Source organism: Notamacropus eugenii, chromosome 1 (genome assembly GCF_028372415.1).
Source record: "Notamacropus eugenii isolate mMacEug1 chromosome 1, mMacEug1.pri_v2, whole genome shotgun sequence".
Taxonomy (NCBI): Eukaryota; Metazoa; Chordata; class Mammalia; order Diprotodontia; family Macropodidae; genus Notamacropus; species Notamacropus eugenii.
This window is the reverse complement of record NC_092872.1, coordinates 671918884-671932364: the sequence shown is the minus strand read 5'-3', so window position 1 is coordinate 671932364 and position 13481 is coordinate 671918884. Positions and strand designations below refer to the sequence as shown.

At 36.4% G+C, this 13481-nt stretch overlaps 1 long non-coding RNA gene across 1 annotated transcript; it reads right to left on the bottom strand.

Annotated features, from left to right (window-relative positions):
• Window positions 1–475: 475 nt before the first annotated feature.
• On the bottom strand, window positions 476–9511 carry LOC140528230 (uncharacterized). The gene is made up of 3 exons (XR_011975111.1): window positions 9209–9511; window positions 8639–8875; window positions 476–596 (listed from the first exon to the last, which is right to left on the bottom strand). It is a non-coding gene; the product is annotated as an uncharacterized lncRNA (long non-coding RNA).
• Window positions 9512–13481: the final 3970 nt, after the last annotated feature.

Genomic DNA, 13481 nt, shown 5'->3' with positions numbered 1-13481 from the left:
CTGTTTGAAGACAACACAGGTCACTATATCCTGTTAGACACAATTCCATAAAGAGAGGAAGAGAGCTTCATCTACAGAAGCTATCCTGTCTTTGTTGTATATTTTTGGTATATTAGGTCTTTTTTGTGTCTTTTGAATATCATATTTTGTTCCAATGTCAAATCTGAACAGGGTTCCAACATCAAGGCCACCCCTAAAATACAGGTGTTTCCATTACTGCAAGGCACTATGACTCTGATGTGGGCAGTTTGGTGGTGCAGTGGATAGAATACTAGGCCTGGAGCCAGGAAGACTCATCTTCCTGGCTCCAAATCTGGCCTCAGACATTTACTACCTGTGTGACCTTGAGTCAGTTAACCCTGTTTACCTCAGTTCCTCATCTATAAAATGAGTTGTAGAAGGAAGTGGCAAACCATCCCAGTATCTTTGCCAAGAAAACTCCAGTGGTATCCCAAAGAATCAGACATACCTGAAAAATGACTGAAAAAAAAATGACCCATGTATTCTGTCTGGTTACTGGTGGGACTTCTGAAGGCTCCAGAGGCTCTCTTGTAGTCTGGTCACCTGGGCGCTCTCCTTTCAAAACATTTGCTTGTCTAAAATCAAGATGGAATAAACACAAAGAGACAGGGGACATCAGCAGGGTGATATTCTGCCCTCTCTTACACTATTCGGCATCTCAAAGCAAATGTCACTCAAAAGCCACCAGGGAAGAGAGAAAAAAGATTGTTTACTGGAACTCTTCATATGCATACTACATTTCAGCTTAGCCTCTCTTGAATCATCAGTCCTTCTACTCTAAAGTCAATTATAAAGCAATGGATAAAGCATCAGGCTGGAGTCAGAAAGACTCATCTTTCTGAGTTCAAATGTGACCTCAGACATTTACTAGCTGTGTGACCCTGGACAAGTCACTTAACTCTGTTTGCCTCAGTTTTCTCAGCTCTAACATGAGCAGGAGAAAGAAATGCAAACCACTGCAGTATCTCTATCAAGAAAATGCCATATGGGACCCTGGACACATCTGAAAAATGACTGAACAACAATAAACCCGGCTTGTCGTGGTTGAAGCTGACTGCTGAAGTTCCTTGTGTTGGATTGACAGTAGGTAGAGAGTATTTGTGCAAACTCTGTAATAACCACCAGTAAGAGTAAATCTAGTAAATTTAGTACTAGCCCTTATTGACTGGTCCCTTTGTTACAATAATATGAATGAAAATAGATGAGGCATATCTAGAATTCAGAAAGTGATTAGTCGATACTAGAGAGTAGATATGGAGTCAGAGAGTATGGGTTTGGATCCTGGCCACACTTATTATTACTCTGTGACCATGAGCTAATCATTTGAACACTTTGTGCCTCAGTTTCTTTTTCTTTTTCTTTTACTATATTTATTTATTTAAATTTTCAACCTTCATTTCCACAAAATTTTGAGTTCCAAATTTTCTCCCCATTTCTCCCCTCCAACCACCCCAAAACACAGAGCATTCTAATTACCCCTATCACCAATCTGCTCTCCCTTCTAACATTCCTCCCTTCCCTTATCTCCATCTTCTCTTTTGTCCTGTAGGGCAAGATAAATTTCTATTCCCCATTACCTGTATTTCTTATTTCCTAGGTGTATGCAAGAACAATACTCAACAGTTGTTCCTAAAATTTTGAGTTCCAACTTTGCTTCCTCCTCCCTCCCCACACATCCCCATTGGGAAGGCAAGCAATTCAATATAGGCCATATCCGTGTAGTTTTGCAAATTACTTCCATAATAGTTATGCTGTGTAAGACTAACTATATTTCCCTCCATACTATCCTGCCCCCCATTTCTTCTATTCTCTCTTTTGACCCTGTCCTACCCCAAGAGTGTTAACTTCTAATTTTTCCCTCCTCCCATTACCCTCCCTTCCATCATCCCCCCCACCTTGCTTATCCCCTTCTCCCCCACTTTCCTATTTTGTAAAATAGGTTTTCACAGCAATATGAGTATGCATTTTATTCCTTCCTTTAGTCGAATGTGATGAGAGTAAGCTTCATGTTTTTTTTCTCACCTCCCCCCTTTTTCCCTCCACTGAAAAGTCTTTAACTTGCCTCTTTTATGAGAGATAATTTGCTCCATTCCTATTTCTCCCTTTCTCCTCCCAATATATTTCTCTCTCACCCCTTAATTTCCTTTTTTAAAGATATGATCTCATTCTATTCAACTCACCCTGTGCTCTCTCTCTCTCTCTCTCTCTCTCTCTCTCTCTCTCTGTGTATGTGTGTAATCCCACCCACTACCCAGATACTGAAAAAAGTTTCAAGAGTTACAAATATTGTCTTTCCATGTAGAAATGTAAACAGTTCAACTTTAGTAAGTCCCCTTATGATTTCCCTTTGCTTTTTTACCTTTTCATGCTTCTCTTGATTCTTGTGTTTGAAAGTCAGATTTCTCTTCAGTTCTGATAAGGGTCAACACAGTGAAAATGCTTCCCTTTTTATGGTTCATTTGGCATTAATGAATGAAGGGTTATCAAACAAGGTTCATTCTATCTTTCAAGGAATCTGGTTTGTTGGAAGTCATCTTGCTGGAAGAGAGATTTTATGGGATTGTTTTGCAGTATCAAATCAAATGCATTTTGGTAGTCAATGAGCAATAAGCACAGTGGAGTCTTTTGTTCTCTACTTCTTTTGGGAAATTGTGTGATAGTAAAGATGTCATCTAACATGGCATGTCTCTTGTAAAAACATGCTTGTTCCTTTTTGATGTCCACATGGAGGTCATGTGGACATATGTATTGATTAATCTAATCAAATTGCATATAGATGAGAAAGTAGGGACATAGAGCAGTAGTTATTAATATTTTCTTGTTCACCTTTTGTGACAAAATAGTGTGAATTTTTTCTTTCATACCTTTGATGGTAATTTGAGATTTAGCTCTTAATCCCCTCAAAATAGTATCACCTCCACCATGGATCTCTTGTATGTTTTGAATAGATAATCCAGTTGCCTTTTTCATCTATGTTTTCTTCAGTAACACTTCCACTTCCTAATAACATATCAAGGAATACAACATTACAGCCCAAATGTATTGAATCCCCCATTCTTGTTTGTGAAGAATTTTTTTTAATTAAAAAGATCCATAGATTTCCCACCCTACCCCCATCTTTTGTCTACATCTTACTCCTTTCAGTTAATTGTCTTCAGGATGACTTCATTTAGTTAGATCTCTTGAAAAGCTTTGTTCAAATTGATTTAATGATGGAATACTATGAACAATCTTCATCACCCTTCACTAGGAGATGGTGAATTGGATTTTGAAAGAGTGTAGTCTTGGGTTGGGGGAATGAAGAGAAAAAAATAAAAAGAACACCACAGAGAATAAAAAAATGTAGATGGAAGCATAGAAAAGCTGGATTGCTTTGAAAACAGTGTGTAGGATTTATTACATAGGTTTTTGAGAAATGGAAATTTATTGTTTTATATTGAATCCTTTCATGTTCAACTATCTACATTGAAATGTTTTTTTCTTTTCTCATCTTGTATTTAGGTTTAGAATGAATAAAATATTTTTTAAAAAGAAAAAAAGAAGAAATAGGGTAGTCTTTGTCATCTCCCTCCACTTGGCAAGAATTCTAAGGCAGTTATTATACTCCTCATTATAGTTATTAATTTTTAATCTATTAAACTTCTAGATGAATTGTTATAAGTGATTTTTATGTTGGTTTCCTGCATATAGGTCCCATTTATTTATATCAGTAACTTCAAAAACAGGTCAAGTTGAAGTTATTTAAATTGTATGGCACGTATTTTTTTATTTGTTCTAATTTTGCATTTATTTTGATTTTTTTCTGCTAACAAATAAGTTGTGTGTCTGCATGCAAATGACTGATACTGGAATGACCTCTACATCACTAATAAGGTGTTTCCTCTTTTTCAATATCTAATAAAATTTTTTAAGTGATGTTACTCAGTTCTTATCATTGAAAGGCAGCTTTTGTGTTAGAAGGTAGGAAGCCCTGTCTGAAAATCCTGCCTCAGACACTTGCAAAATGTATGAACTTTGGCAAACCACTCTCTCACAGTCTCAGTTTCCTTCTTTGGAAAATAAGAGAGTTGAACTTAATGACCTCTCAGATTACATCCAACTGTAATCTCTGATGTTGTGGTTCTTAATTTGAAGAAAAAATTCATGATATATAGATATAAAGCTTAAACTATCACTTCTTATTCCTAAATCATATTAACAAACTTTTTTATCACCACCCTTGTAGATTTTTTTTATTTGCATTGAAGGCATTGCATATCCAAGTATTTTATTTTATTGTCCAAATCTGCAATTTTATCAGTGTAGGGAATTCTCAGGTAAGAAAACTCCCTCTTCCAAAGCAGATCAGCAAATTTTATTCAATTTTTAGTTTTTGTATGTTGCCTAGGGGCACTTGCTCAGTGTTAAATAGCCAATGTAGATCAGAAGTGGGTCTTGTACCTAAGTCTTCCTGACTGTACAAGGGACTCTGAATTATCCCATTCTTCTTTATATCAAAGTATATATTGATAAAATTTGAACTTTTTTCTAGAATGTTTCTACCTCTTTATCCTTTGTAACTGCCACTGATTTATAAGCTACAATCATTTTCATAGCAATCCTTTTGCAAATACATATCATGATCAAATATTTGTCAGCATAAGATGACTAAATTTCCAATGAAACAATAGTTATTAATTCCTTTGGATACGTGGTAAAACTAACTCTATAACTTCCTGTTTTTTTCAATCTTTCCAAAGTAGAACCTATGAACTTTCCTTCAAAAGAGTTGTTATTTCTTTCTTCCTTCTGGTTTCATTTATGACAAGAATATTGTTTAATATAATTCATTTTCTCTAGTCATATGTCCACTTGTTACTCACTGGATAAGAACCTTACATGTACAAAACAGGTAGCTTAATTAATGCTTATGCACAGCCTAAAACCTGCATGATTCTTAATCACGATGCCTGCTTTCCCCTTGACTCTGCCATTATCATGAGTGATTTGTAAGGGGACCACATTGGACTAAGGGTCACTTGGATATTTTCTGGATATTTCAGGTCATTCTGGTCAAAAAATTGATCAAGTGTCCAGACAGCCTACCGATCGCAATCCCTTCTGTAATTATGGTGGTTGAACTTAGAAAGCAGATAATCTATAATTAGAACTATATACACCATGAGATTTTACTGTGGTGTATCATCATACCATGCAAGTGATTCTGCTTTCTTATAGGCCAAAGTCAGCTTGTCAATGAACATTTATTTGGTGGCTACTATTTGCCAGGTCCTATGCTAAGTGATGAGGAAGAAGCAAAAGATAGTTGCCGCCCTCAAGGCACACACATTTGTGTAATCTAAGGGAATGAAAATGACAAACAGATATGTTCAAACAAACTGTGGCCAAGAAAAACAAGAAATAATCCAGAGATGGAAGGCACTAGAATGAAGAGCGACTGAGAAAGGCTTCCTGTAGAAGATGGGATTTTAATTGGGATTTAAAGGAAGCCAGGAAGCTAGTAGGCAGAGATGAGGATGGAGAACATTCTAGGCATGAGGGCAGCCAGAGAAGTGGAAGGCATGTTTTGGTAGACTCTACCATGCTGAAAAAGTCTCTAGTCCTAGAATTACCAAGTTAAGTTTGTTCATCTAGCTTCTTGTTTTCATCTTAAGCGATAGGGTATTAAAGCATCGAAAGTTAACTTTAAATTAGAAGAGTAAATAGAAGCACAAGTAAATAAATGTCATTTTAAATGGACAAAGCATCAGGATGAGTATAGAAGTGTTAATAAGGCATAGTTCACTAATTTTATCATTGCCGGATATTAGTGGCATTAAAGAGTAAGGTAATCTTGGGTGACAATAACAAAGAATTTTCAAAAGGTTGAAAAACTCTAATAGTTTTGTTTTGGATAAATCTTTCCTTGGTGTAGATATTTCCTCTCCAGACATGGTTCCCATGTCCATAGCTTAGATGGCTTTATGAGTTGTGATAAAAAAAAAAAGAATCATCTGCTGGCCAACTTTCTGGTAACGGGCCTTTCTAGACTTGTCAAAGCTGGTTCTCACACGACAGTACTGGTCCTGTTACTTGAAGTCTTTCCAGCTGGGTAAGATGTGTCAGAGGTTATATATCACTGGTATACCTTTGAGAGCTCAGGATCACATTCATGCCTGGGTGAAGCTGTGGAGGAAGGTGTCAGCAGAGCAATACATTTTATATCCTTTCAAATATACAATATATGATCTTGAGGTTTTGATCAACTTTAAACATCCATGACTTTAATAATGAACCAAGGATGTTTTCCTTTAGCAGCCTACTTGAAGTATAAATGAACTCTGATTTGATTATGTAGATTATCATAATAGCAATTGTACAATCTTTGTCTACTAAAGAACATTCTGCCTGGTTATTGTTAGCTTAATGCGATCTGGTTATGAGTTAAGAATTGTCAATCCGCCTTATGGGGGAGAGGCTTCCTAGTCATCACACCCTAACAGGCTACAGATGAGATGTCTGGCAGGTGTCCCTGAAGAGATAGAACCCAGCAGCTGATAGAAGGTAGTATTACCCAGAAGAGAATGTAAGACCAGTGACACACCTGGCAAAAAAGCAGAATTCCCCCTGTCCCCCAAAACTGAGAGGCATAGAAAAGGCAGAAATGTGATATTTGATGGGGAGAGACACACACAATAAGACATCCATATGTGGGCCTAGAAGAAAGCAAACCCAGTAGGGAGCAGACCCAGAGAGGATATTGTCATCACATTACCAGAATACATTGGTGACCAAGAAGCTTCAGAAGCATTAAGTGACCTTAAACACATTAGTCAGTCAGTCAGCAAACATTTATTAAATACCTACTATGTGCCGGACACTATGCTGAGTGTTGGGGATACAAAAAGAAGCAAATGACAGGCCCTGACTTCAAGGAGCTCACCATCTTATAGGCAAGACAATAAGCAAATATATACAAGGAAGTTATATCCAGGATAAATAGGAAGTAATTAAAAGAGGGAGGTCACATATATTTTCTATTTATCTTTTTTATATTATATTATATATGATATTGTGTTATATCATATATAATATCATATTACATTATATTGGATCATATCATATCATATCATATTGTATATCGTATTGTATTATATCATATCATATTATAGCGTATCGTATTATATTGTATTGTATTGTATTATATTGTATCATATATTCATTTTGTTATCTTATATCATATCATATTCATTTTATTATATTACATTGTATTGTATTACATATTTTATATAGTATATATACATTTTATATATATTATATATTACATATATGTATAATATATGACATATAATATACTATATTATATCTTCCAGGTATATACTTTAGCCACAAGGGTGCCACCATATGTGATCTATCTATTTCTACTCTTGCATTGGTGTATATATCCATGACAGAGTTACACTAGATTTATAGAGCAGAGTGTTCTATTGCTGCTTTTGTTACATGCAGCTTCATTAAACATCTTTGATTTGAATTAATCATGTCCTCTAGATGACTAGAAAAAGTACACATCAGTGGGTAAATATGATCTATGATATTGAAGGTTTGGAAGCCTACAGAATACCTTAACCCAGGGTTTGTTTTTGGGGGGGTTCCATGTGTGAGAAGGAAATTGCTTCATGTGCTGCATCAATTTTCCCATCTTCTTATTTGGTACATTTTTGTCTGCTTCTCCTAATACCCTTCCTCATTCTATCTGGCTTATGTTTAATTCTTTTGTGTTTCTACCTCCCTTCATGACTTCCTGTTTATTTGTTTAATTTCACAGAAATGTTGAAAGTGTATCACACAGTAGACTCCCACAGGAACTCCAACCTAGACTTGCTCCAACTATAGCTGCTGCTCATTAACACCTCATTTTCTGACTCACCATCATCAGGCTCCGATAATTTTCCCATTTTCCAGAAATTTTTACCAAATTCTTGTTCTATCATACTCAGTTTGGACAAATATCAAGTAACAAAAACCTTAACAATCAAACCAAGTCATTTGTTGCTCCAGTGTAGCTACTGGAAACTTGGAAGAAAGGGAGTTTCTTCTACTCTTTTCAGTACTAGGAAGGAGCCATACATAGACTATTGTCCGTTGATGTTTAGAGATGATAGTTGCCATGGAGAATGAGGGTGATGGTCTTAGTGGACGACTCAGAATCACAACCACAGATTGTTAAAGGCGGAGAAGACCTTAGCCATCACCAAGTCTGATTCCTTTGGAGATCTAAGAGTTTCACTGACTTTCTCAATGACATGCAGTTAATAAGTGGCAAACTTAAGGCTCAAACCCATATCTTCTGAGGTGAATTCTGAGGAAACTGGAAATCTGAGTCTAATGTACGTGTTTGGGCATAAAAATACACACACGCTTGCAGAATACAAATGCAACAAAATAAGACATCTCTCTTCTGACTCCTGTTACCTATTTCTGTTATCAGCTCCTGTAGCCTGACCTTGGATCTCACCTGTTCTCTAACTCTCTTGGGTTGCTTGAAATTTCTGTTCCCAATATTATTCACTTCTGGAACTCTTCCTCCTTAACCCATATCCTAATGATTTACCTTGTTTACTCACTAATTACTTACCTTAGCTCATTTTAAGGATGCTTCTGGTCCCTCCCTGTACAAGAAAGTTCTGGATAAAACAATTCTCCACTGCTCAAGACAGAGAGGCTTTAATAAATATTGTGGAACTTGGCCAATGCCGTGGGCATCCATAGAATTACAAGTCAGACTGATCCTCCTTCCAGTATCTAAGGCTGAAGTCTGAGCAGGGACTCAGAGAGGTAGCAGGTGAGGAGAAATAGGTGGCTACATGACTGCCTGCAAAACAAAACATATAGCTTTTAGATATTTAATCCACCTAAATTTCCCTTTTTATCACCAAAATATTGTACTGATCCTTCTTCCTTTTTTTCCTTTACCTAAGGTCACTTTTTGAAGTTTATATTTTCTTAACAGCATTTTTACTCCAGTTGTACCCCCATCTCCTCGTGGCATTCATAACTGTGTAGTTTTTCTCTGGTTTCCCCCTAAGAGGAAGAGTGGGTTCAACCACTTGTCTTTTATCTTAGGACCCAGAAGCTTAAGCTTCAGCTCTCCTCCGTCTCTGTCACCCTCCATAACCAATCTGTTGCCAAGGCCTGTGGATTTTACCTTTGCGATGTTTCTTGAATACAGCTCCCTGCTCTCCTTAACACAGGCTATAATAGGCATTTTTTTCTCTAGAAGAATAGTTTTCAATCCAGGGGCAAAGCTTTTCTGGGGTACAAAAAACCAGCTAATTAAGTAGCACCTACAAGAATTAAATTTGTATTTTATCTCATTTATCCCTTGTAATTAGGAGGGATGTCTGTGTCCCAGGTCTCTATATGGCTCAGGGTTAGAAAGTCTTTATAATTCTTGTTTAATTTCTCATGGTCAAATTGCACTCCTTCAGGAGACTTCCCCTTCAACCAACTGCCAACTGCCATCTGAGTCTAAACACTCCCCCCCAGATTTCTCTGCTCTAGTGTTCTTTTTGCAAATGAATACACATGAATGGAAAGAATATGGTGCTTTTAAGAGAAAGTCAGGTTTTGATATTTTGCAGATCCTAGTAGAGTTCTCTGGCTCTCCATTTGTTATTCTGCTTCCTTATATGATGACCACTCCACTTACTTCTCTAGACCTCTGTATCCTCACTGCCTTTTGAACTACTTCTTGATGTCAAGTTATTGTCGCTATGCTACGGTCTGCCTACACCTGCTATCTGTCTTTAAGCCTTTGCAAATATGATTCTTCAGAGATTGTGATGTTCTATGATTTTTCAGTGTTTTAATTTTCAAGACACTACATTGGTCATATTATTTTATTCTCACAGTTGCCCTACAAAAGAGGTGCTGTAACGATCCCTATTTTATAGATGATAAAACTGAGGCTGAAAGAGGTTAAATGATTTTCTCTGGGTCACACAGCTAAATAGTTGAGGCAGGATTTGAACTTAGGTTTACCTGACTCTGAGTCCAGTACTTTATCCACTATCCAACACTATCCAACCAAAGTACCTCTGAAGCATCTAGCAGGGGTTCTTGAGCTAAGGACTTTCAACTTAACTTTTTTTAATACTTATTTTAATATATTTGTTTTCCTTTGTAATTCTGCGCATTTTATTTAGTGCATTTAGAAACATTATTCTGAGTAGTCCATAGGCTTTACTAGTAGACTGCCAAATGGTTCCATGACACAGAAATGATTAAGAATACTGACACTAGAGAATCTCAGCTCTGTAAAGTCAAGCATTCTTTTCCTTCTTTTCTTCCTTCCTTCTAGCCTTCCTTCCTTCCTGCTTGTTTTCTTTCCTGAAGATAAATGACTGAATAATACTGCTGAGATGAATCTTTCCAACCATGAAGACAACCTTCTAAGTTAGAGCAGTTCTAAGTCCCTCAGGAGCAACAGGCTGGCACCAGGAGAAAGTTCCTTCAATGACATCCTTCTTGTACAAGACAGACACAATGGCGTGATGAGCTCAATCCCTGGAGTATCTTGCCAGAAGACTTTGATCTTGAGCTAATTGTTCAGAAAGTGCAGAGCCAAGATGAGAGTGAAATGCCTATTCCAACAGTACCACTTGTGCTACGCATTTTATTGGTTTAATATCCATATACAGGGAAATGATAAAAGTGATGAGTTACTGAATTATATTTTAAGTTTTTGTCAATGCATATTTATTAGTCTTTTTTTGTTTTATTCATTTTATTTGTGTAGAGGAAATAAATAGGTCTCCTAGACCGGATCAATATTGCTCATTGAGTACCTTTTCTACTTCCGCATTTGTAGACAAACTCTATTCATGAGCCAAATTGGAGCATAAAGTGATTTTTTTCCCTTGGGGCTCCAAGGTAGAAGGGGATATAAAATGCTAGATCTAAGAGAAAAACTGACCCCTTGCTTAGGAGACTGGACTCTACTGGGACTAAACCTAGGACATGAAGAGTGAGTCCAGACATGAGGATCTTTGGTGATTGAAGGCATTTCCAGTACCTTGGGACTATAAATGGTTCTCTTGTTACGTAGATATTGGTTAACAATTGGAAAAGTAAAATCTATTTCCTATTAGCTCTGGGGCTCTCTATTGACACAGCCATACAATATTATCATATAATGTTTTCATGACCGTAGAACAACATGCTCTTGGAAGCTTGACTGCTTCCAGGTATGTTATGTGCAATAAGTTAAAGTCTAGTAGCACATCATTTCATTACTCCAATTTCTGCCATGCTCTTGATTAGTAGAGTGATCTCTGAAGAACAAAGTTTAAAACCCTGAAGATCAGTTTTCAGTCTGTATCACTTCCCCTAGAACTTCATCATGCGATGACTTCTGCTACCAGTCATCCAAGGACAAATGAAGTAAGAAGCTTGGTTTCAGTACAATGTGTCATCAATGACACAATGTCTGGCATCAATTATAGCCTTCAAGCTGTACTTTCTTTTTAAAAATATATTTTTATTAATATCTTTATTTTTACATTGCCTATATTTTCCCCTTTTCTTGTATCAGAGAACTGTGTCTTCTAATGAATATTTTTTTCATATATTCATTTTATTTAGTTTTAATGTTCTACAATCACTACCATAAAGGTTAGATTTTTTCCCCCCTATCTACCCCCCCAGCCCCCTCCCTCCCAGAGACGGCATACAATTCTATATAGGATGTACACATACATTCCTATTGAATACATTTTCATTATAGTCATGCTGTGTAGAAGAACTAAAATAAATGGGAGAGATCATATAACAAACCAAAACATAACACACACACACATGCACACACACACACATACACACACACACACAAATGATCTGATACATTCTGCAGTTGAATTCCATAGTTCTTTCTCTGAATGTGGAAGGTATTTTGCCTTAGAGGACCACTGGGAATTTTTTTTAATGTCCTTGCAGAAGGTCCAAGTCTACCAGAAAAATCTCTCACACACTGTGGTCGTTGCTGTGCACAAAGTTCTCCTGGTTCTGCTCTTTTCATTCAGCATCAGATCATATAAGTCTTTCCAGGTCTCTCTGAAGTCTTCTTGTTCATCATTTCATATAGCACAATAGTATTCCATTACACTCATATACCATAATTTATTCAGCCATTCCCCAATTGATGGGCATCCCCTTGATTTCCAGTTTTTGGCCACCACAAAAAGAGCTGCTATAAATATTTTTGTACATGTGGGACCCTTTCCCATTTTTTTGATCTCTTGGGGATACAGTCCCAGAAGTGATTTGCTGGGTCAAAGGGTATGCACATTTTTGTAGGCCTTTGGGCATAGTTCCAAATTGCTCTCTAGAATGGTTGGATCAGCTCACAGCTCCACCAACAATGAATTAGTGTTCCAACTCTCCTATATCCTCTCCAACATTTATCGTCTTCCTCTTCTGTCATGTTTGCCAATCTAATAGGTGTGATGAGGTACCTCAGAGTTGTTTTGATTCTCACAAATAATTTTTTAAAAAGAAAGTAAAAAAGAGTTAGAAAAGAGGAAAAGATTAAGAGTATTGATCAATATGTTGAAAAAAATTTATTTTTTCTTTTTACGTTGCCTATATTTCCCCCTTTTGTTCCCCATCAGAGCGCTGCCTCTTATAACAAAGGATTTTTAAAAAAGAAAATACAAACAGTAAGAAGGGGGGAAAATTAACAATTTTGATTAATACATTGAACAACATGACATTTTATGCAATATTCCATTATGGATCTACCACTTCTGAAAAAAGGAGAACTTGCATGTGGGAATCATCTTATAACTTTTTTGGGGGGCCAAGCATGTTCCTTATAATTTCACAACATTCAGTTTCAATTGTTTTGTGGTTGTTATTTCTTACATTTTCATGTGACAGAGATGCTTATTTCCTTTAATGTCACAAATTACCTTCTCCCCTCTACAATCTAGATGTTACGTTGGTTTTGGATAGTAATGGCCTAAGGGAGTGGGCAGCTGCCTCTACATTAGTGTTCATTGATTGATAGTGTGCTCTGAACCTTTAGGTGATTAGTGAATGGGTTGTAAAAGTTAACAAAAAAAGCAAAAATTACATGATAACTTTATTATATATTTAAAAGGAATAACAAGTTGTATATAATAAATTTATAGTGTCATGTGCAATTATCTTAATTATACTATGTTATGGAAATGTTTGTTTTATCCCCTGAATTAAAAATAAAATAAATTTTTAAAAAAACTGAGCTCTATGCCCATAGCATTATAATTTATCACTGAACCTCACTTCAAAGTCAAGAACTCCAGTTTATGAATGAAATAAAGAAACTCACTACCAGTAAATACTCTAATGGCAAATGTAATAGATTTACAATGTCCAATAGTCTCTTTAAGACTGTTCCAAAGCCTGGTGTCAGTATCTAACACAAAGGGCTTTCATGG